The sequence below is a fragment of the Balaenoptera acutorostrata genome, chromosome 1, assembly GCF_949987535.1.
Source record: "Balaenoptera acutorostrata chromosome 1, mBalAcu1.1, whole genome shotgun sequence".
NCBI lineage: Eukaryota > Metazoa > Chordata > Mammalia > Artiodactyla > Balaenopteridae > Balaenoptera > Balaenoptera acutorostrata.
In genome coordinates, this window is record NC_080064.1 from 43,433,112 (window position 1) to 43,458,974 (window position 25,863).

Consider the following 25,863-nt stretch of genomic DNA (forward strand, 5'->3'; position numbering starts at 1 on the left):
TAATTCACTGGAAGTTACCTGGTTTCCTGTGATGTCCCACTTGAATCATAAAATGGGAAGAGTATAGGTTTGGGCACTTACTAGCTATGGGATCTTGACAAGCCAAGTCACCTCCCTAAGCCCTCCACTTCCTGGTCAGTAAAACAGAGATGATAAGCCCTACCCTCCAGCCCCACAGGGCTGTGACACAGACCATATGACCTAAGGAATGTCAATGTGCTTTGCATTATGGCTGTTAGGCTATATTCATTGGAGCCACTACTCCTTCAAAGATCATAAGGAGTCCCAAAGCTAAGAGAAAGAATTTTCTTGTTCACTGCCATCTCCTCCTAGCCTCTGTCCTGATGAAAGAATGCAGTATCTTCTGCCTAAGGGAGAAATAAAAGGAAAGAAAAGAAAAGGGACTGTGTATGGGAGTGTAGGAACAGAGAACAGGATGGGTCAGGGACTAAGCAGGAAGATTAAGCAGCTTGCTAGGCTAGGACCTGATGCAGAGGGCGATGGACTCACAGAACATCTGGAAACCCGGATTGGGGCAGGGCAGGTGAGAGAATTCCGGCCCATCTCTATGCTGAGAGTCGCTAGGCTTTTCCAATGAGGTGCAGGGACCCTGTGATAAACTGGATGTGTTGGTTTGGCTGAGTGGGTAGGGTGGAGTAGGACTTGGGAGTGCCAGACCCAACTAGAACTTAAAAGGAAAGGATGCCTGCAAGGGTGATGTCAGCGTTGTGCAGAACTGTATCACAAGACCAAAAAAAAAAAAAGAGATAATGCTGGAGTTTCAGAAATGTAGTCTCTCAGGATTCGTCCCAGACCTGCTGGATCAGAATCTGCATTTTATTAAGATCTGAGTGATTCATACGCATGTTAAAGTTTGAGAAACATTCCTTCAGCATGGTTTAAATTCTCAAATAGAAAGGTTTGCCTACTTGAGGAGGAAGATAGAACTCAGAGCAATTAGTGTCAAATAATTTTTAAATTTTGTAGATGAACAAAGAAACTGTTTAAAGTGTGTGCCTTAATGTTTTCAGTGGAAAAAAAAAAAAAAACCCCAGTGCATTTTAAGGGAACAATCAGATAAGGCATATTAATATGACCACATATTTTTTCAAGATGTAGAAAGTTCCTATTATTTATTAAAAAGGGACAACTGAAAACAAAAAGAGATAACAATGGGAATTTGTACAAACTGTATCCACATTCTTCAGATAAAAAGGAACAAAAGAAGGACATATGTCTCTCTTCTTCCTTCTCTCCTGAACCCCTACTATGCACATGGTAATTTACATACTTCATCTCCTTACACTTGTGTGCTGGCCTCACTGAGTCAGGAAAACAAGAAAGTCTAAATAAATAAATAAACCAAGAAAGCTTCAAATTGGGGGTGTCTGTTCAAGAGACCTTTAGCAGCCTTGAACTGTAGAAATCACTGGTCAGAGATAGAGATTTCACTGGCTGTAGAACATTCCAGGATACACCCAAGGTCAAGTGGCTGCAGTTTCTAGAGGCTCTATTGTACAGTGGGTGTAGTCAATAAACAAGGACTTTGCGGGCTGACAGACCTTTGAATCCTGTCTCTCCCATGCACTAGCTGTGTGCTCTTGGGCACATCGTGTGACATTTCTGATTCTCAATTCTCTCAAACATAATACAGGGTAATAATAAGGGATATTAATGCTCACTTTCCCTTCCTCTCCAAGGGAATTCCAAGACTACGCATTGATAGATTGCAGTTTCCAAGAGGCCTCCTGGGCTAAAGCTTTCACTCTGGGGCAGGCACTTGACGTGCTCTCTTTCTCCTGAGTTGGGAAAGAATCCTCCCCATTTTCAACATCAGGTCTCATTGGAAGAAAGCAACTCTGTGAAGGCCTGAGTATCTGAGCCCTCCTGTTTTCCTTCAAATCAGAGCCAGGAAAGGTAACTGGCAGAGAAGAGGGTGGCTAGGCCAGGATTTGTCATCATGGCTGGGATAATCAGTCCCAACATCTATCTGGGGATTTTAATATTTCGAAGTTTTACCACATCTCTTGATTTCCTTTTATTTCCAGAACTACCCCAAGATTCACATAGGACCGGCCTAGCAGTATAAAGTATTGGAACACTGAATCTAGCCTCAGAAAGGCCTGCATTCAAATTCTAGCTTTTCTGCTTACCAGATGTGTCTTCAGGCAAGTTAGCTAACTTTGCTGAACGTCAGTTTTCACATTCAGAAGTAGGAGATTTCATAGTGAGAGTTAAATGGCATTTGCAAAGTCTCTGAAATAGTGCTTGGTACATGGTAGAGACTCAATAAATTTTAGCTATTATAATTATTAGGATGAATATAATTAATCCCATTTTAAAGAGGAACAGTTTGAGGTTTAGAAAGGTCAAGACTCACTCAAGTTTTGTAATTTCCAGCCTGGAGCTCTTTCTACTTTGTGGAAACTTTAGAGGGACTGTTCTTCCCTGGCTCTGAGCCCAGAGAGATTTACCTGCCAAAGGTCCAGGCCAAGGACACTAATGTTATAATAGTGACAAATGGTTGGGTTGGGCTTATATTCAGGGTTGTCTATTTCTGGATAAATCCACTCCCCCGATAACTGGGATTGTGAATGATCCGAGGTTTCCATTGTCCCTAATCAAAGCACCAAAGAGTGAACATAGCATTAGTATTTTTCCATTCTTCTCATGCAATCAGAAAGATTAATCAACTAGGCATAAGGATTCAGAGCAGGATTCCTTGAGCTTCTCTCCCTTTCTTCAAGCTAATGCACAAGACTCTTCCAGGTTCCCCTTTCTACCCAGAGGGATAAGAACAAGGTAGCAGAGACCCATTCTGAGCCTGGTCCCAGCTCTCTGCATAAGTTTGTTCATGATGTTAAGAAAATGTAGCTTCACAGGGACCCACAATCTAAGGACTCTGGACTTGGGGCCATTCTCTTCCTGGTGTGCAGTGTAGGAAACTGTGACCAAATAAAACAATGTTTGTTTCAGTCAGTATTATCTCTGGACCATTTGATAGTTGATTCCTTTAGTTCCCTCTCATTTCTGACATAAGGTCAGGACTTAGCCCTTAAAAAGAAGTTCCCCCACCCTCCCCCAACATGTTTGGCTCATTCATGTCCTACCCTTCCCCTTTCTGGACCACTTCTGAGACTTCCGGTTCCTGACCCCAGACCCATTTCCTGTTTTGATCATGTTCCTTTGACTGATTTCCACCACTCCGGACAAATTCCTTGCCTAGGGCTCCCTGGACCTCCGCCTCCCAGCATCAACCTTGACCAGACCACCTTCTCTCAGATAGGCACAGCCCTGAGAACACGGCCCAAATGAGGCTACAGTCTTATGGAGAAGGGGAAAGGAGGAAGATGACCACAGGATCTCAGAGTTTCTGTTCTGTAGATTAAAATTTACATCTCTTCTCTCTAGTTTCTCATACCGATTGGCAGGAGAGACCCCCTCACCTTATACTTCAGGTTTGATATCAGGGGCTCTTCCCACTCCCCATTCATTGCCTCATTCCAGTCGTCTGGCTTCTTGGCTTCCAGGTCTGGGATGTATTCAAAGTCTTCCAAGTCCTAAAACAAAATGTTCCTCCATGAGGGCAGATGGGTGGGCCGGAATGAAACTGGGGTACAGAGTACAGTAGGGTTGGACCTGGCGCCCTACCCCTGCCGCTCTCCTGTCCTCACCCCTGTGAAAGCCCAGCTCAGGACTCTGCAAACAAATCCAAAACATACAGGAGAGAAAAAGCCTTTAAGCAACTCCAGTGCCTCTTCATATTCTCTATCCTTCTGACCTTGACTACTTTAAGCTCAAATAAGATGGGAATTTCCCTTATCCTGGCCCTCTCCCTTCCCCAGTTATGTGCCCCGATTGTCAGAACAAGTCTTCTAGCCTGAGTCCCTCTTCCTGAAGGCCTCTATTAGTGACCTGCCTTGTACCCCAGCATGCTCCCAGATCTGTATCAGTCCTCCTTTGTACCCCAGGTCCCTTCTATTTCCTAAGACAGAGCTCCAAGTCATGGCCTGTCCTAACGTTCATATTTCTTCTGCTCTGGAGCCTCCAAAGTTTTGCTCTATCTACCTGGCAGTTCACCTTGGTGCTGACCACTTCCCAGACTTACTAAAGGCTTTGCTGCCAAGCCCACTAGACTCACAGTCATTCAGCAGCATGAAGTTCCCTAGCTCCTGGGATGTCTCAGCTGTTTTGTGGTTCCTGAGACATTAACAGTCAGCGTCCTCTCCTGGGGGCTATAGACTTGATAGATCCCAGCCTATCTAAGTAGTCTCCAGCTTCTCCGGGTCTACTCAACAGGGAGCATAGAGGCCTGCAGCCTCTCCCCTCTCCCCCAGGCCTTGATCCAACCCTGACTACATCAGGTGCATGGTCCACACCAGGAGGGAGAGTCTATGGTTAGTCTTGCTGCCCTGAGCCTGCCTGTTGGGTCTGGAAGTAAACTAGTCCCTAATTCTCCCAGGGTGCTGAAGATCCAGACACTGCTTGATCATCTGCCTTAATTCCCTGACTACACCTCCCTCCCCCTGGGTTTGGAGCCCATTGAATCTCCCTACACATGGCTGGGCCACTGCCCACCTCTGTACAGGCCTCTCCTTACGGAATGGATTCCGGTTGCTGGGTGCCATGCTGCTCCTTGCTGAACCCTGAGCATCTCCTCTGCATGAGGGTGAACCTGCTCTGACCTCAGGAGCAGCAGCCCAGCAGGTGAGGCCCTCCATGACCTGGCTCCAACAGACCCTTCCAACTCATCTTCCATCACTCTCCACCTTGAACTTTATGCTCCTAAAATACTAAACTGCTGCTTTCCGTTCTTTATATAACCATGTTACTTTCCACTTAACTGATGTGCCTTCACTCCTGCTGTTCTCCGGGTCTGGAATATTTTTCCTCCAAATCAATTTCCCTTGCTGTAATGAATTTACTGTTTGAAATTCAGCACATGATTAACACATAAATGCCATGTATTAAGAACTTATTATGTACCAGGCACTATATTATGTATATTAGCTCATTTAATCATCACAACAACCTTCACATATAGGTATTATAATAATCCCTGTTTGTGAAATTTCACAGCAGTTATATTCCTTGCCCAAGGTCTAACTGCTTATAGGTGGGGTTTCGTAGTTAGTAAATGGTGGAGCTCAGATACAAACCATATCTGTCTGACCCCAAAGTCTATGTTTCCAATCCCTAGGTTAACCAAATCACTGAAGCATGCCTCCTCCTTCCCAGAACACCACCTGCACCCCAACTCAGCCTGAGTTAGGAGCCTGTTTGGGGCTCCCACAGGATTTGGCTTCCCTGACTCTCACCATTAATTACACAGTGTGACCTGCATCTATGTACTTGTCTGTATCCCTCACTAGATTCTGAGTCCCAGGAGGATTCTCAGTCCCTGGATTGTTCTATTCATAGCTGTATCCAGTACAGCTTTCCAGTGAATGATAATGAATCAGTGAGTATATTCCACATATTTCCCATATCAATAACTTTGGAATCAAAGAGATCCAGGTTCAAATGTTGGTTCTAATGCATGTGTGCCTGGGCAAGTCACTTCATTTTTTAAGCATCACTTTCCTTGTCCTCATAGAGGCTTCTAGCAGGGTCAGTAAATCCTCAATAAACGTGAGGTGCCTCCCTCTTCCCTCAATGCCTCTCTGGATACCAATATTTAGCTGGACACCTCCTTGAGGGAAAGATGCTCCCCGTTTCTGCCCCATTGTTCCTAGCTTCCTTTGCCCATCCCCACAGCTAAGATCCCCTCCTGCTTCCCAGTGAAACACCTCATCTCAGGTTTCTTATCTTCAGGATCCTCTATTTGTAGGCGTTCATCCCATTTCCTTGGTTTCCGGGCATAGGGATCTTTTATCTTCCTGGGAGGCAAGAAGTCCCAGTCGTCCTCCAGGTCCCCAGCTGCTACTTGCTGGTTGTCAATTTTGACCTCATAAGTAGCATTGGGGTGAATAATCAGAGTGTACAGGTGAGTGTCTTTATTGATCTAGAAAGGGAACGAGGAATATTTCAGTCCCCTGTTGGACCTCAAGCATTAAATGCACCATCTAAAACAGACCCTCAGTTCCTGAATGCCACCTCCCACACAGTCACAAACACACTGTACCACATCCCTCATCCCATTGCTCTGGCTAACCCAAAAGAGACTTTGGGTCTCATTCCCCTGAGTACACACTCCTCTGGACTCACCTAGTTCCCATCCTTCCCTTCATCACAGCTCTGGTCATTCTTTGATCTTGTCTGTTTTTCTGTCTGTCCCACTAGACTCTGAGCTTCTCAACAGCAGGGATCGTTTCTGACTCATCTGTTGTATCTGCAGGTCCCAGCACAATGCCTACCCTGAGCAGGATCCCAGGGAGTCCCTGTATGCACAGTCCTGCTAGGGAAGGACTTGGCCCCAAACACAAGTTCTCCAATGAGCCAGGACCTAGGGGCTTCTCTAGACTCAGTCTCTGCCTCTCCCCTGTGCTCTACTTGTGCCAAACTTCTTGCAGTGCTACTCTTTCTCAAGTCTCCTTGACTTTTCTCATGTGATTACCTCTTCCAGTAGCTCAGTCCTCCCTAAAATTGTCACCTTCCTTTACAAGACCAATTCATGCTCATCATTCAAAATTCAGCACAGTAGAAAACTTCTTTGTGCTTCTCTGAAGCATTTCCTAAGGCACCAGGTTGGGTAGGGGGCCGCCTCTGTGCTCTCACAGACCCCAATCAGACTAGGTAGTCATTCTCCTTTGCTTGACTCTTACCGTTACTGGACTCTGAGTTCTGTGAGATTAGAGGCCATGCCTGGCTCACTCTATCCCCAGCCCAAGGCCCAGCACAGAGTTGGCATTCAGTGATTTCCTGTTGAGTCGCTGATGAAATCCAGCTATTATCCTCCAGCCAACCTAGATCTCTCTAACCCTGATGTTACTAAGGTAAACTCACCACCCATTTCTAAGTCCAGCACTCCCCACCTCCCCCATCTCTTCCAATATCTAGCAGTGGGGAAGTGGGCCATGGCAAGCATTGTTCCAAGAGATAAGCTTACATGACTTCCTAGGCTTTCAGATCAATTGCTTCTATGTGAAATCCTGTAATTTACAGCACTTCTCTGGGTCTATTTTCTAATCTGCAAAATGGAGATGATAGTACTTAATTTATAGGGGTGTTGTAAGGATTAAATGAGATAACAAATGCAAAATGGTTATCCTTCCCCCTAGGCTGAAGACCAGCCCACACACTCACCCTGCGCTTGATGGTCTTGTTGTTCTCATGGTATTTCCCTTGATAACGAGGGATGACTTGTACTTTGTTGTTGCCAAAGCCACAGATGTCAGGGCCTAGAAATTAAATCCCAATACATGATTTTACATCACTTTTAGGCAGTTTGCCTGTTTTGTGGCTAAGACAGACATAGCAAGAAAGAGATAGCACTCACAAATTTAGGATTATTTGAGGAGAATTTAATAAAGAGACTATTTTAATTCTTTGTTTTGTTTTGGGTTTTTTCTGTTTTTGTTCTTTGTTTGTCTGTTTTTTTTTTTTTTTTTTTTTGGCCACACCATGCGACATGTGAGATCTTAGTTCCCCGATGAGGGATCGAACCTGCGTAAAGGGACTATTGTAAATGGTGGGGGCAGGACATTGAGAAAATATAAGGAATAATGCTATGCTCCAGGCTATTCCCATCCTTAAGCTTGAAGGGGCTAGGAGAAGGGGCAGTTACCAAAGCCCCCCCAAAAAAAGGAGTTCAGTAGAGAGGGCAGCCAGGAGATAAGCTGTGACTTTCAGTCAAGGGACACAACTCTCCTCCCTCCCTGTGATCTTCCGCCAGGGTTCCATTGACTAAACCCAACTGAAAGCCCCTCCTGTGCCAGGCACTTAATACCACGTCATTTAATTCTCACAAGGAGGTATTACTATCTCCACTTTTAGTTGGGAAAATTGTGGCCCAGAAAAGTTAAGCAACTTGCACAAGGTCAAACAGCTAATAAGTAGCATTGCTGGGCTTTAAACCCAAGTCTAACTAGAAACAGAGCCTGGGGCTTTTCCTGTTTTGTGAAAACTTTAAAGGAAACTGTTGATTTGTGAGTCCAGAGAGCTTAACCTGGCAAAGGCCCAAGAATAGGGGTTTTTTTAATATAAATTTATTTATTTATTTATTTTTGGCTGCGCTGGGTCTTCATTGCTGCGCGCGGGCTTTCTCTAGTTGCAGCAAGGGGGGCTACTCTTCATTGCGGTGCGCGGGCTTCTCACTGCGGTGGCTTCTCTTGTTGTGGAGCACGGGTTCTAGGCCCGTGGGCTTCAGTAGTTGTGGCACATGGGCTCAGTAGTTGTGGCTCGCTGGCTCTAGAGCGCAGGCTCAGTAGTTGTGGCGCACGGGCTTAGTTGCTCTGAGGCATGTGGGATCTTCCCAGACAGGGGCTCAAACCTGTGTCCCCTGCATTGGCAGGTGGATTCTTAACCACTGTGCCACCAGGGAGGTCCCACCAAGAATAGGTTTTAACCTAGTTTTTCTACCTAATTTCCCATGCTATTGCTCTCTGACTATCCTAAACATGTGCCTGCGTGCACCACACACACACACACACACACACACACACACACACTCAGTGTGCTCTAGCCACACTGGTCTCATCGTTTTTCTACTTGCATTTGAATTTCATGTCTCTGAGCTTTTGTACACACAGTTTCCTATGCCCAAATTACATTTCCTCTATCTCCTTTTCTGCTTATTAAAATCTAACTCATTCTTCAAAGAATAATTAATACCTTCTCCAAAAAGCCCCCAGGTGGACTGAGTCATGCCATCTTTTGTGATTTCATAACTCCTCATCAATACCTTTGTAAAAGTATGTCTTCATTCTGCCTTTTAAAAAATGATGCATGTGCCTGTGTCCACACCAAGCAGAAGGCAAAAGGGTAAAGTAGAAAAAGCCCAGGCTTTACAGCCAGGCAGACTGTGTTCAAAATCTGACTTCCGACTTACTCATCTTGGGCAAATTTCTTGCCTTTGTTTTCTCATCTGTAAAATGGAGATGTTATTAGCCCAAACTTGTTGGGTTGTTTGAGCATCAAATAAATAATATTCATTTGAAAAGGAAAAAAATCACATTAAAAAAACCTATTTCCAATTTCCCTACTACAACCACCGTGTACATTACAGACATAAGCGCCTTGTGAGAAGGGTAGATTCTGAAAAAAATAGTGATGGGCAGACACATGTTTTAGACCCCCATAGTGCTCTATTGGTCTACCTAAGAAAGGGATTGAAAAATAAGAAAGAGATTGATAGATAAGAAAGAGAGTTGAGGGAGAAGGGATTCAGACAGAAAAAGGACGAAGCAGCTGAAGAGGAGGATTTTGGCGAGGGCAAGAGAGATATCTGGAGCTCCCTGGGAAAAGAAAAAATATCTAGAGAGAATTTTAAGGAAATGTTGATTTATGATGTGTAGTTTAACCCTTTCCTCTGAATTTGTGCAAAAACCTTCAGTAAAGTCCACATTCTTCACCAATGATTTGGGAGTTGGATTAGTTGCTGTTGTTTCTTGGTTTTTTAAATATCAACCACGTTGAAACTGAGCTAAGTAAGAGCTGGACTGCCCCCAAGGAGGCCCAGTATACTGAGGTTACAGATGCAACACTTGGATGCACTACAGATATTGGATAAAGGTGATTTCCCTAACCTTCTGTGCCTTTCTCTCCCTGAGGGCAGGAACCTCCTTCAGAGCACAAAGCCTTATTGTAATAGGTACATTTGAGGGTATCTACACAGTTTCTGATCCCTTTCTCTTTTTCTTAGAAATGGAAAGTGTCTCTCTGTACTGTAGCCTTGTTAATACCATGTGACTCTTCACCTCTATATTAACATTTAGGTTTAGAGTTGCTTTTCTCAGGTCTTCTAAGAGTCTTACCACAGAGGGAGTTGGAGCTATCACATTAGAAATTTCCTGTTCCAAAGAATACAAAGAAGAATGTGTATGTTCGTATGTGTGTGTGTATACAAAAACTGTACATATATAACTGAATCATTTTGCTGTACAACAGAAATTAACACATGGTAAATCAACTATACTCTAATACAATAAATTTTTTAAAATATAAATTTCCATCTGAGCCTTTTCTACAACTACAGTGGCTCTCATTAAGACCTCACAGGGCTGACAGCGACTACTGTCAGAGAGCTTACCAAACATGATGTAATACTCGGATTCTGAATGCATATCCTCCTGGTTCAGGGTGTCAGGAGAGAGTTTCACGAACCCGCCACCGCAGTGGATGCCTTGCTTGTGTTTTACTGAAAACTGAACCACCAAGGTCTCGTTCTCATTGCTGAATGGCTTGAACCTGGTGGAGAGGGCATAGAATTTGGCATCTTCACTGGTCTGGAGACCTGAGAGCAGAGAGCACAGAATCTTTAGATTTAAATACCTTAAGAGCAGCCAGAGAAACCTAGCACTTGGTCTCACCAATCTCTGCTACCTTCTTACTCACCTACTGCATGCCAGGTGATGTCCTGGATGCTTTACACACAATATCTTATTAAGCCTCAGAGCAACCCTGCAAAATTGGTACTATTTTCACTTTTACAAATTAGGAGTCTGAGTCACAGGGAGGTGAAGTGACCTGCCTAGGGCCACAAGGCTAGTAAGGAACTAAACTGGGATTTTTTTTTTTTAATGCACCCACTTTATTTTTTTTTTTTTAATATTTATTTATTTATTTATTTATTTATTTGGCTGTACCGGGTCTTTGTCATGGCATGGGGGATCTTCGTTTCCTCGTGTGAGATCTTCGCTGCAGCACAAGGGATCTTTAGTTGTGGCATGTGGGATTTTTAGTTGCGGCAGGCGAACTCTTAGTTGCAGCATGTGGGATCTAGTTCCCTGACTAAGTATCGAACCAGGGCCCCTGCATTGGGACCGTGGAATCTTAGCCACTGGACCACCAGGGAAGTCCCCTAAACTGGGATTTTTATGACATGTTTGACTGATTCTTTCTTTCCCTTATACCATACTGTCTCTGATTTTCAAGAGATACTTAAATACTATTCTGAAGCTTTACAAAACAAGCTCTGTTTCTATTAAGACCCCATGGGTGGCCAGAATCAGGCTCTGCCGTGCACAACTGCTGTGGTAGGAAGAGGCCCAGCACAGACTCTTAGAATAAGTGATAATTGTTGCTAACATTTGTTGAACACTTCCTCTTTACCAGGCAATATCTTTCATTCATGTGTATTACTACTCTTAATCCTCATAAAAACCCTATGAGGTGGGCCCTACTAATATCTCCACTTTATCATGAAATCATTGAGGCTATTTCACTTGTCCAGAGTCACACAACCAGTCTATCTAATTCCAGAGCCCCCAACCCAAGACTTTATCTCCTCCTCCAGAGAATATCGGAGCTGTAAGGGGTCTTAGAGCCTTTCTAGTCTAACTACATTATTTTATAGATGACAAAACCAAGCCCCAGAGAGGGAAAGTTACTTATCTAAGATCATATAGTCACAAGTGACAGACACACAAGCCAAGTGTCCAGACTTCCAGGTTAGTGGTCTTTTCATTATTTTAAGCTGCTGCCCAGCTTTCTGGTTATGGCTCTGTCACTTTAATTCTCTGAGTCTTAGCTTCCTCATCAGCAAAATGTGGATAATTAATCATACCCCAGAGGGTTCCCGTGAAAAAGTTAAATGGGTAAGAGATGTGAGAAGCACTTTGTAAACTGTCAGTATAAAATGCAAGGGACGATCATTATTCATGCTTGGTGAGGGTCCTTCCTTCATGATCCCACAGCTCTTTGTACTTCGTTGGGTCACATTATGTTGCAATGAAGTTTATTTCAGTCTCTTTGAATAGTTTTTAAGCTCCTGAAGAGCAGGGGCATGTTTAATATAAAGATCTAAGGGGAATTCCCTGGCAGTCCAGTGGTTAGGACTCTGTGCTTTCACTGCCGAGGGCTTGGGTTCGATCCCTGGTCAGGGAACTAAGATCCCACAAGCCACGTGGCACGGCCGAAAGAAAAAAAAAAAAAGATCTGGCATAGAGGAAATGCTCAATAAATACGTGTTAAATTGCTCAGAAGGATCAGAAGGGTCCTGATTCAGATGTCTCTTGAGCATTTATTGCACACCAGGCTCTGTGCTCTAAGCACTTTCATGTCTAATATTGCATTAGGAGCTGTCTATACTTTAAAGAGTATGCTTATTTCCCCAAAGACTTCAAGGGAGGCTAGAGTAGCCAGAGAAGACTTCATGGAGGGAGGCGTGGGCACAAAGGAAAGAGCACTGAACCCATAGGTAGAAAACCAAGTCTTGAATTTCCACTCTACCAAACTTAGCTGTGTAGCCGTGTGATTCCCCCGCACCCCCACACACGCCCTGGAGCCTCATTTGTACCCAGAACCCTTCTAGAAAACCAGGAGGTACCTAATGAACCTGCGTAGGATGAGGTATGGGGAGCAACAACCAAGAAATCAAACTGAGAGTAGGGGACTTCCCTGGTAGCGCAGTGGTTAAGAATCCGTCTGGGGGCTTCCCTGGTGGCGCAGTGGTTAAGAATCCGCCTGCCAATGCAGGGGACACGGGTTCAAGCCCTGGTCTGGGAAGATCCCACATGCCACGGAGCAACTAAGCCCATGTGCCACAACTACTGAGCCTGTGCTCTAGAGCCTGCGAGCCACAACTACTGAGCCCATGTGCCACAACTAGTGAAGCCCGTGAGCCTAGGGCCAGCGCTCGGCAACAAAAGAAGCCACCGCAACGAGAAGCCCGAGCACCGCAACGAAGAGTAGCCCCCGCTCACCACAACTAGAGAAAGCCCGTGCACAGCAACGAAGACCCAATGCAGCCAAAAATTAACTAATTAATTAATTTAAAAAACAAACAGAGAGTAGATGGGCGGCTGTGCAGACTGAGCCCTCAGAAGAGTCACTCAGACAGCCTCCAGTTTTCTTCTCCTCGGGAAACAATTTTCCAGAGTGGATTTAAATGAGACTTTAAATGTTCAAGCCAATTCGTAATTCTCCTCTTTACTAAACATGAAAATGAGATTCATAACAGTAGCCAGGAGAAAGAAGATGGGAAATCACTCCAGAAGGCAATCAATGGATTCTATTTATAGGACAGAAGCTTTCTCAGACAAAAAACCATTGCCTAGAGCTCCTCCTTCCCTCCTAATATTATTTGGCTCTTACAGCAGCCCTGTCTAATGAACATGGCAAATGATGACTATTATCTCCATCTAATATCAAGGCTAAGAGAAATGAAAAGTCTTGCCTAAATTATGCAGCCAGCAAGTCATAGCTCTAGGTCTGTCTGCTCAGTTCTCTATTGTAGCAAGCAGCTCCAGGGGAGAGCAGTATTTGGGGGTTACATAGTGCTTTCCCCTGTTTCAAGTGAAGAGTGCTAAATTTTTAAAAATCCTAGGGTTGGGGAAAGCAGTATAGTCCGGGGTAATGAACACAGTCCTGGAGTCAGACCTAGAATCAGGTCTCAGCCCCACCTCTTGCCAGCTGTGAATATAGCCTTGGGCAAATTATTAAACTTCTCTGACGCCCCCTGAAAAATTGGGAACATAATAGTAACCATCTCATGAAGTTATTAGGAAGATTAATGGGGATAATGTGTCTAAGGACTTACTTTTAAATACCTGTTACTCAACAAATACATTATTATTTTTGTGGAGACTTCATTCTTCACATTCTACTACTTCTTTTTATTCTAAGAAAGAGAAGCGAACTGGTAATCACAAAAACAGTTGTATAAAAGTCAGAACTCTCCCAGTAAATTTGTATGTTCCTAAATGGTAGTAATTACCTTTACCCTATTTTTTGTCTCTGTAAAATTTTCCTGCAGTGAGCTGAAATTTACCATAATCCAGCCTATGTTTAGATACAACCCATCATTTTTTCCATCCATCTATGGAGTTAAAGAAGAAAAAAAGCAACATATAAAAATGGTTTATGTTTTTTTAAAGACAATGAAATACAGCCAAGGCTGATCAAGTGTTATGGGAACAGTAACGGGATATCAAAAGATAACTCTGAACTACTGTATAGCGCAGGGAACTATACTCAGTATTTTTCAATAACCTATAAAGGAAAAGAATTTAAAAAAAAATATATGTAGGTACAGCTGAATCATTGTGCTGTACACCTGAGACTGACACGACATCGTAAATCAACTATACTTCAATAAAATAAAACAAAAAGTAAAATAAAATAGATTACTCCAGTATTCCTGAAATCCCCTTCACTATCTGATGCCTGAACCCCACCATTTATGCACTACCATATGGTTAGTGCTCCATTAATGCTCTAACCCACCCTCCCCTATGAAAGTGAAATCCTGAAAACCACTACAGGAATGTTCGTTTGAAAGGCATGAGACACTCTCATAAAAGTTGGTGGAAAATATGGTTGGGGGACTGAGCCCTTATACATATTTATGTTTAGTAAAATAAAATAATAAAATTAGCTTACCAAGTAAAGAGATTAGTAATATCACTTTATACTTCTTGAATTAGTAATGATGATATTGAACAATCAATTTCCATTTACCCTTTTTTATTGCTTAAACTTTTTAGACTCTCCTTTGCAGTTTCAAGGAGATGGTGATAAATTTGTTTTGCTTTGGCATAGATGGCATACAGACAAAGAGGCATTCTTTTTGGGACCTGGCACTCCATCCAAACATTCAGTGCCTTTCTGATTTTATGCCTCAGAGTTGCTGACTCCCACTTCCTGGACCCACCACAGTCCCAGAGTCATGGGGCAATTTGGCAGCTTGAGATGGAAGAGGCCTTGAGGGTAGCCTTTATTTCATCTCCTCCCTGTAGCTGAATTGCTCTTTCTCAAATCCAACTACCCAATATCTAGGGTTATTGCCTTAGCTCTGCCCATGAAAACCCCATATCAACATACATCTAATAATGCCACCCTGAGCTGGCTCTGTTGACTCCTATTACTCAAGTCTAACAAACACCTCCCTTCCTGAGGCCCAGGGGCTTGCTTTCTCTTGTCTTCCCCTGTCACTTCCAAGATCTTCGTGTTACACAGGCCAGAATGTCTCAGTGACCACCTCACCCATCACTCCTGAGGGAAGGACCCCAGCAGGTTCTTCCTGCCTCAAGTTGCTGTGGCTTGAATGAAATGGATCCTGCTTCCCTGACCATAGTTGACGCAATGAAGGATAAGAATTTATGTCAAAGTCAAAAGATTTGTTATTATGTGTTAGACCCTTGTGTGGCTCCCTGAAAATTTCCCCTCATTTACTCCCATGGATAATGCTTTAAGAGAGAGATTATTAGTTACATTTTGCATCTAGTAAGTGGTGCACCTGAGATTTGAACCCAAATCTGTTTGATTTCAAATACTGCCTCTTCTCTGGAAGGAGAGGGGGAATGCAGGGAAAAGTGTTATGAAGAGAAAAAGCTTGTGTAATTTTAATAATAGCTACTGCTTAGCAACTACATGTCAGGCATTGTGCAGAGGGCCTTACATGCATTATCTCATTGTAGTCCAATAATAGCTCTGTGACAAATGTCCTATTTTTTCCCACATTCAAAAGATGAGGAGAGTGGAACTCTGAAACTTGTCCAAGAACAAAGTTTGTAAGTTAAATGAGTAAGCAGGCTTGGACCCCGGCCTTTGCAACATCAAAATCTGTGCTCTTGATCCCTATACTGTATGGCTTCCCATGAAATCATGTGTGTGAAAAGTCCTTTATAACCTAAAAAGTGTACAGCAAATGTAAGAATCAACCATAGTACTTTACAGTTTGTAATTAATAAAGTTATTTGTGTATAGTTTGAGTAATGTCTGTCTTCCCCACCAGACTGAGAAGTTTCATAACTATTTTACTAACCCTTGTGTCCCAGTTTCTAGCACAGAGTAAATCACCAAAAACATTTGCTGAATGACTGAATGGATGCATGGTCATGCCTGTTGCCTATGCCATAGATTCTCAGCCTTACAAATGGATTGACTCATTTATTAATCCACTTGACAAATGTTAATTGAGTCTGGCATGCATGTTGAAACAGTTTACAGCTTTGACCTTGAACTTTATGATAGGAGAGGTTAGAACAGAACTCAGAACTTCTTATCACTAATAATTTTTTCTGGGTGAACAGTACTGATGCAAATCTAACTTGCCACAGTTTAAGATGTCCTCAAATAAGGAGCCTTTCTTGTTAGGAGAATAATGTCACCTGGTTAATAAAGTTCCATTTTAATGTTTTATACTTTCCTCTTAACATCATAACATCTTAACTCATAAAAGGCTCAAGCCAGAACGACCCTTCGTGGTCATTAACCTGACCTCCTTGTATTGTGTATAGAGAAAATGAAGCCAAGAGAAGGAAGTGACTTGCTCATGGACACAGTTGCCAGTTACAGAGCTGAGACTAGAGCCCAGTTCTACTGTACTCTGATCCTGGGCTCATTATTCCTTCATTCAACAAATATTTCTTGAGTTTTCATTTTATGCCAGGCACCAGGGGCACAGACTTGAATCTGACAAGGTCCCTCCAGGGGCCTACGAGCTTCAGGGAGCTCAGAGTCTGAAAAGACAGACAAGTAAACAATTACAATACAGTGTGGTAAGGGGAGTGATAGAGGGACACACAGGACAGTGAAATTCAGAAAAGCACTGACTGCCCTCCAGAGTCAGGGTAGATTTCAGAGAGGGCATGCCTGAAGAAGAACTGAAAAAGAAGAAAAGGTAGGAGTGGGTGTTCCAAACAGAATGTCTTGCATGTGGAAAGGCCCTGAGGCATGAAACACATGGTGTTTCAAGGGAAATGCAAGCAGTATTGTATGGTTTTGCAGGGCAGAGGGGCCAGATCAAGGAGAGCTCTTATTAATTGAGAGGAAGAGAGCAGTGTATTTACCAAGGTTGGATGCTACCATCTTTTTTTCCTTGTTAAATCTTTCCTTCAAACTGTTCAAATATCTGTATGTCCCCAGAGATCCAGCCAACAAAAAATAACAGGTGTTTGGGTGCTCCCACATCTAGCCGATAAATGCACATAATCACAGCCACGTCTGTAAAGATGCAGAACCAAGGAGGCCAAATAACAATGATTCTTCTGTCAAATGAACTCATTTCCAAAATGTACCTCCCAGGATGCCTGGCTTGTGGTGTAGTTCAAATCAGAAGACTGGGCTAGGGCCTCATACCTTCCACTAGCTTCAGCAGGATCTTCAGCCTCTCTGAGACTCAGTTTATTCATCTATAGAAAGGTTTTACCTACCTCATCGTTTCTGGGAGAATTAAATGAAACAGCATGCAACACAGTGTCAGGCACATCGTAAGTGCTCAATAAGTACTACTTGAAGCCGAATCTGTGTATGTGTATATGTATACAAAGATACATAATATCAAAGGTAAAGAGAGAAATATTTCTAGTCTTGAAGGTAAAAGTTGTGCCTTCCCCAGCACCTAGTCCTGAGCCTGGAACCGAATAGGTCCTTTAGAAAATGCTTGCATAATTAGATAAAAATACATATTTGTCACATTTATTCAACATCATCAGATTCTATTTTGCAAAAGAGAATTTGCTAGATAAACTAAAGCTTACCTCTTCAGGTACCAACATTTTGTCTACCGTTTTCAATGGAAAAGTTTTGTAGACGTTATAGAAGACCCTGACCCATTATGTAGAGAATCCTAAACAAAATTTTAAGTTTCTTGAAGACTCAAGCTCTGTACTAGGCTGTAATGTACAGCAGAAGTGTGAGTTTGTTTTGAAATTTTTCTGTCTCCGCTGTTCCCAGCTGTGAGCACTCACTTCTCCCTGAGGTCAGTGTGTTTGCCTCTAGCAATCTACCCAGCTCTTGTGAAACCGGTGGACCTACATCCCTCTTACCTGCCTGCCAACTTACCTGTTCACTTCCTTTCCTTTCTTTCTGTCTACCAGTCTAACTGCATGTCTGCCACATAGACCATAGTCACTCAGATATTTATCAACTAGTAAAAAGCTTTATGAGGTGGTGAATAGCACTGGATAAGAATCTTGGGTCAATCACTTTTCTGAATCTGTGTTCTCATCTGTAAATAAGGATTATATTTAAACTCTTTAAGGAAAGGAATACTGTGCACGTAGTAGGTACTCAATAAAAGTTCGTTGAATGATAGATTGGCATGAGGACCAAATTAATTAAGATAATAGTAATAATTATTAATTAATAGGATGATGATTAATAATAACTATTAAAATTATTATTTTTGCTGTCATTGAATGCGTATTGTAGTGGGTACTCTATTCATTTTGTAAGCTGTCATTTCTAATCAACTATACCCTAAGAAGCAGATAGCCAAGTTTGCTAAGAAAGTGAACATTAAACAAGAGCCCATATGTTTGAACTATGATAGAATTTAAGTCCTTCACTTAAATTTTTGAACTATGTTAGAATTTAAGTCCTTCACTTAAATTTTTGCAGAGAACCTACACTGTGCCAGTGTGAGTGCTAGAGGCCAGGGTACAAACAAGACATAATCCCTCAAAGAGCTCAGGGTCTAAACAGAGAGACAGACAAATAAATCATCTGCTTTTCTTATTTTATATTTCTTGGATTTTCAAAGTAAATAATTTATTGTAGAAGATGTAGAAAGCCCAGAGGAAGCAAACATGCAGTAAAAATATCCATAATCTACCTCCCAAGATGACCATTGTCAACATTTTACTATATTTCCCTCCAGCCTTTTTTTTCCTTTTCTGTATGTTACAATGGCTCCTGCTCTCACCTCCACATCCCTGCAGCCTCTGGAGAGATCCTTGCCATCAGTTTGTACTTGAGACCTGGAAAGCCCAGCTGGATCAGGCCTCTTGGGTTTGGGCATCTGTCCAGGGTGATTCTTCCTCAGGCCCAGCATGTCCAAGTATCCACAATCCACAGATGGTCCCAATAGCTTATCAGTCATAAGCCTAAGCAGCAGGCTGTTCCTCAGCAAGCCTGAGCCAGCTGGGCACAGAGGTCCTTTGTCTCAGAATGTCTCTTCAGCCAACTTTTCATGGTCAAGTCTGAGAACTGACAGAATTAACATTCACACACACGCGTGCACACACACACACAGACCTTGTGACTTCTGCATCATTCAGTCCCTCATCTGAATTCTGGTTTCTTTCTGTCTGATTTTGTACTTTGACAATGGTCTTTGCCGTCACCATTAGCTCTCCCCCTCACACCTGTTTATGTCACTAATTCAATGATTCTCCAATTCAATCAACCACAATTCCCACATATTTTAATGTGCCCTTTTTTTATGCGAAGTCTGAGATTCCAAAAGCTCACGTTGTCCCTGAGGCCACTGGTATGATTACCTGCTGGCCACCTGACACTTGGCAGCTTGCATCAGTGGCCAGTGCATCCTTTATGGAGGTAAGAGACCTGGGTTCAACAAACATCTCTGCCACTGACTCACTGTGTGACTTTGGGGAAACCACCTCTCCTCTCTAGGTCTCACTTTTCCCATCTGTACAATGAGAGGGTTGAATTCTAAAAACCCTCTAGTTGCCAAGTTGCAATGTGGCCTGAAATAGTCTGGGAAAACAGCAGAAAGAAAGGAGCCTGACTCAAGCTCTGCCACAAACCCGTAAATGGTCCTGCCATGTCATATCCTCTCTCTGGACCTCAGTTTTCCCATCTGTAAATGGGGAAAAGGAGGCCATTTGGGGCTAGATGAGCTTTCAGAGCCCTTTCAGTTCTGAAATTCAAAGAATCTAAGCTTTACCTTTCTTGGGGTTGCTAGGCACTAGTTAAAATGTGAGCCAGAAGGCCTTCAAGTACCAGATTCATGGGAGGCAATGGGGTGGGGAGCAGGAGTAATGTGAGAAAAATCAGTTTTGATATCACACAGTCCTGGGTTCAAATCCTAACTTTGCCATTTAATAGCTGTGTGACCTCAGACAAATTATGCAGTGTTTCTGAGCTTCAGTCATACTGTCTGTAGACTGGAAAAATAATTACTTTACAGAGTGAAGGTGAGAATTGGAGTGTGTAAAGCATCATGCCTAGTGAGTAAAACTATGCTTAATAAAGGTTACCTAAGGCATCAGATACAGTTTAGCTGTAAAAACTAGAGTTCGAAAGGAGGAAATTCAGTTCCAGAAAGAAATGGAAAGACAGAACAGTTCTCTTCATTTTTAATAGTTTTTAATTAAAAGAGTAACACAAGTTCATTGTAGAAAATAAAGTAAAAAAAAAAAAGTCATCTGAAATTCCATTATTTACCATTTACATTTTGGTATATCTTCATCTATTCCTTTCCTCTATGCACAAATATATTTTACATAGTGACAATATATGCCTTATATGTAATTTTGTACCTTTTACAACTAAGCTTAGATCATAAACACTTCCCCATGACATTAAGAACTTTCCAAACATTATATGGCTCTATCATACTTCACTTCATTGGGCCCCTACTGATCGATATTTAGGTTTGTCTCTGAATGTTTCCAATTATTAATAACACACCCCATCTCCAGTGACCTTCCATCCATTCCAGTTTAGCCATCTGCCCCTACATTCACACCTTGGACCTTATCGTGACCAGAAACTGCTCCACCTCTGAAATCTCAAACCCAAACTCCCCCCTCCATGATTGTGGCTTTCTATCCTCCAACTCTCACGCTCTGTTACTCAAAGTACACCTGTTCTTTGATCCCCTCCATTTTTTTCCAGTCAACTGTCTCCTTCCTATCTAATTCTCACAGTCCTTCCTTCTTCCCTCCCTCCCTCCATCTTTCTTTCCACAAAATTTTATGAGCATTTTCTATGAGCCGGGCACTGTACCAAGTGCAGGGGTTGTAAAGTTGATAGAGATGTGGATCCATCACCTTGCTCACTCCTCTCAACCATTTGCCTTTCTGCTCACTCCTCTCAACCATTTGCCTTTCTGCTCACTCCTCCCCTGCCCATTTGCCTTTCTGCAAAAGCCCCACTGTGTCATCCAAACCTTCCACCTTCACTTTCCCTTTGCATCCCAAATTACCTACTTGAGCCCTACATGACTTCCTCTCTCAGCCGGCATTCTCCAAAACATAGCCCACGGCTGTCCTGTTCATTTCCCAGGTCCTCATCCATCCTTCAACCTACTGTAGGCAGTCTTCCACCCCCACCACTCCTCTGAGTCATGAAATGGTCTCTTAACTGCAAAATGCAATGAATGCTTTCCAGTTTGCCTATTTGGCCTCCAAACCACTTTTGACACTAGCTGTGTAAACTTGGGAGGGTCACTCAACCTCTTTGAACCTCAATTTCCTCATCAGTGAAAGAGAGATATCATCTTTCTGACAGAACTGTTAAGAGATTCAATAAAATAAGGTATAAAGAAAAAAAATCCACTGGTACACAATAAGCATTCAACAAAGATTAAGTTCTGACTCACTGCATTTGGTTTCCTGGGTCCTTGACAACCAGGAAGTGTTTGCCTTGGCTAGTATGAGCATTCTGATCTCTCGAAAGGGTCATTTCCCAGTGCAATTCATTCATTCATTCAAAAATAATTGAGCATCTGCTATGTACTTGTTCTGCGGGCTACAGATACAGCAATGAACACAACAGAGAAGCACTGTGTTCTCAGGAGGTGAATCTAATGGCAAGGAGAAAAAGAAAGACAATGAATAAACATGTAAACAAGAAATGCATCGAAGAGTGAAAAGTATTCTGAAAAATTAAGCATGCAAATGTTCATGAGGGAACTTTCAGGGGTGATGGAAATGTTCTATATATTACTTGTGGTGGTGGTCACACAGGTGTTTATATTTTTCAAAATTCAGTGAATGAAACACTTCAAATGGGTGCATTTTATGTATATAAATTATATCTCAAAAAGGTTGATTTAAAAAAATTAAATCATACAAAGGGATAGATATGTATATGGGGGGATACTTTCTGATAGAGTGAACAAGAAAAGCCCCTCCGACATTTAAAGAGACATTTAAGCAGAAACCTGAATGATGAGAAGGAGTAAACCATGTAAAGATCTAAGAGAATATTCCAGGCAGAAATCACAGTAAGTGCAAAGGCCTTGGGATGGGACTGAGCCTGGAGTGTCTGAGAAACAGCAAGAAAGCCAGTGTGGCTAGAATGTAATGAAGAAGCAGGAGATAAGATTGGAGAGACAGGCAGGGATCAGATCACGGAGGTTCTTATAGTTCATGGTGAGAAGCCTGGATGTTATTTTAAATCTAATAGAAAGACAGTGGTGGTTTTTAAGTTCCAGAATGCTACAATCTGATTTATATTTCAAAAGGAGCATTCTGAAATTTAGATGAGAAGAGACTATGGAGAAGCAGGAACAGAAGCAGAGAAGACACTCAAATTCCTGCAACAGTCCAGATGAGTGGTGATAATAGCTTGGACTAGCATGGGCAGCAATATGAGAGGTAAAAAAAAAAATACCATATTCAGAATATAATTTGAGAGTAGAGTCAATTGGACTTGTTGCTAGATTCGATGAGGGGAAAATAAATAAAAAAGAAATCAAAGATGACTCTTAAGACTTTTGACCTAAACAACCAGGTGAATGGTTGGGTCACTTACTAAGATGGAGGAAACCAGGGGAAGAGCAAGTCTGGAGTAGAACACAAGAGTTTGTTTTAGACATGTTAAGTCTGAGATGCTCATGAATTTATGCACATCTGGTTTGTATAGCAGCCTCATATGAGTTTGGAAGAACAAGCCAGCGTCTAAATCTTCCCAGGTCTGAGTACCCTAACAGTATTTGGTTTCTGGGTCTTCTACTCTGAGGATAAGCCTCAGAACCCTGGTGACCCCACTACCCAACCCTCCGCAGTCATCAGCCCCTCAGCACATCTCTCTGATCTCTCTCCTTTCAGCATAATAATTACATTTTGGGTTGATTCCTTTAAAGTAGGCACTGAACATCAAAAATTAACGTCTCTAAGTCCTACTGTAGGAAGATTGCTTGGAACATCATTTTTCTTCATAGGACGTGATTTTTGGATGCGTGTGTGTGTGTATGTGTGTGTGTGTGTAAGTTCAGTTCAACCATTCAATAATCCTTTTTTAAAAAATAAATTTATTTATTTTAGGCTGCGTTGGGTCTTTGTTGCTGTGTGCGTTGGGTCTTTGTTGCTTTGTTGCTATCTCTAGTTGCGGCGAGCAGGGGCTACTCTTCGTTGTGGTGCGCGGGCTTCTCATTGCAGTGGCTTCTCTTGTTGTGGAGCACGGGCTCTAGATGCGTGGGCTTCAGTAGTTGTGGAACGTGGGCTCACTAGTTGTGACTCAAGGGCTCTAGAGCTCAGGCTCAGTAGTTGTGGCGCACGGGCTTAGTTGCTCCGCGGCATGTGGGATCTTCCCGGCCCAGGCATCGAACCTGTGTCCCCTGCATTGGCAGGCAGATTCTTAACCACTGTGCCACCAGGGAAGCCCCAACCATTGAATAATCCTTTACTGGGCACCTGTCTAAGCCAGGCACTGACTTTGACACTGGAAACAGAGGAGAATCAGGTAAATGACAACCATAATGTGAGTAGGGCTGACGCAAAGAAAGCATAGAAGTTGAGGGACCTAGCGGAGGCCTAGGCAAGGCTTCCTGGAGGAGGTGATATCAGGCAGAGCAGCCTTTTCTGCACATAAGGTGCTGGATTTTGGTCATGATCAATTGTCTTGGGGTTTGGGACTTAGAGCCCCTTTTTCTTGATTCCAAGGAGTATTTCAGAAATATTTGTCAATAACACCCTTGGGAATTTCACCCTTGCCACACTGGGCAAGGAGGGTTCAGTCCTTGGGGAAGTGACTGCAGACCTGTGCATGTTCTCTGCCTTCTGACAGGAAGAATTGTGTTGTGGGTAAGGCCACCCCAGGCAGGCGGGGGTGGGCAGGTGGGGCAGGAGCTAACGGTCAGAAGCTTAGCCTCACAGGGTTCACTGCATAGGATAGCTGAGGTCAGTTAGGAAATGGGGGACCAGCAACCTACACTTGGAAGAGGCTTGTGCCTTGTCAAAAGGTTCCGCCACAGCCAGTCAGTGAAGCTGAGGGCTTCCTGCAACCCACCCTTCAGCCAAATCCTAAACATCTCTCCTGTCTGCCCCTTCCCCTATCTCCCCACATACCCCCTACCAACCCCCTCCCCCAAGCCTCTCCACTTTTCACCAAGAAGATTACCATAGCCTCCCAGATGGTTTTTTTACTTGCTTGGTTTTTGGGGTGTTTTTGTCTCCAGTCTCAACTTTGGTCAGTTTCACAGTACACTCTCCACATTTTTGTTGATATGTTCTTTCTAATACCCAGGCCAGATCTTTTTTCTCCCCAGCTTGCCATCTTCACTAGCTCCCACTGCTTTCAGCGAAAGGCCAGACTCCTTAGCCCCCTTGATCCAGCCCCTGCCTGTTCTCCAGCCTCCCCTCAACCACCCTCCTCTTCACAATTTCCAGTTTTCTGAAGATGCCACTGCTAACTGTGTCATAACTGGGAACCTTTGTACGTGCTGTTCTTCTTGCCTGGAACACCCTTCTCTCCATCCCTGCCCCTTAGGTAAATTCTTACTCATCCTTCAAAGCCCTGCTTGGGTTTCACCTTCTCCCTGACCCTTTCCTGTCCGGTCCCCTTGCCTGGGCTTATTCATTGCTTCCTCGGAACCATCTCTGCAGCTTGTTCTCAACACAATGTTACTTGTATTGCATATTAGGGAATTGAATCTCAGAAAGTGGAAAGGGCTTATGCAGACTTTCACGGTGGAATATAGACTCAAATCCAAACAATCCTGATTCCTAGGCAAGTGCCCTATCCACTGCACTCTCAAAGAACTAATCAGATTTTACATACACACCTACACACACGAAGAGTATTTTCTGGGCTGAAACAGTACCATTGAACATCTGTCCTTAGGTAAATAAGCCCTAATTCTCTGATATTCCTGAGTCATTCCAGGGAGGAGGCTGGGCAAGGAGATCTCCTAGATCCTCTGAGCTCTGATATTTTATGAAACACAAAATTTTACTATCACAACTAGCGCTCATATTTTCCCTCCAGAGTTCACTTCTGTTTTTAGGATGAAGGGAAGGGAACAAGCATTTATTGAATACCTACTATATACCAGGGGAGATGCTTTAAATACCTTATCTCATTGAATTCTCATAACAATTTTTGCAAGATGCCTTTTGCTGTCCTCGTTTCATAGGCAAGGAAATTAAAATGTAGACAGGGTAAACTACTAGCCCAGGGTCACACAGCCAGAAAGGAAGGAGCAGAGATTTGAACTGTAGACGGCTGGGGCAGGTGACTGAGGAGGAGCAGGTAGGGTCCGGTCTACCTTCGCCCCCTATCCCCTCCCGCCCCGCCGAGCCTCTCACCCCCGTCTTGGAACTCCTCGCGCAGGTAGAGAGCCGGCGCTGCGCCCGCGCCCCCAGCACGCAGGTGGCCAGCAGCAGTGGCAGCAGCGCCAGCCCCTTCATCTCGCGGAGCTCGGGATCCCCACGCCCGGCCTCGGAGAGCCGCTAGCCTAGCCAGGTGCTCCGCTCTGCCGCCGCCTCTGCCCGGGCCCCCGGGGCGATGGCTGAGATCACCTGCACCCCGCACCTGACTGTCTCTCATTTGCGGGTAATAATGACCGCAGCCAATGACTGGGGACCACGCGCTGAGAGTGCTGGAGGATGGAGGTGGGGGGAAGGTGACCAAGTGTTGAGGGAGCTACAGGGCAGGGTCCCTAGGGAGCGGGGCGGGGCGGGGCCAGCTCAGGCTGGCCTCTGGGGTCCCGCCAGCCTGCTCACTGTTGGTGCGACCTGTTTCGAAGTGCTCTCACATGCTTCCTTCCATCATCCCTCTGTCCCTCCATCCTTCCATCCCTCTTTCCTTCTATCCCTGTATCCTTTCTTCCATCTACCCATCCAC

At 43.6% G+C, this 25,863-nt stretch overlaps 1 pseudogene; it reads right to left on the reverse strand.

Annotated features, from left to right (window-relative positions):
• LOC103004330 (calreticulin-like) overlaps positions 1-25,566 on the reverse strand; it is a 29,822-nt pseudogene extending 4,256 nt beyond the window's left edge.
• Between the last annotated feature and the right edge of the window lie 297 nt (positions 25,567-25,863).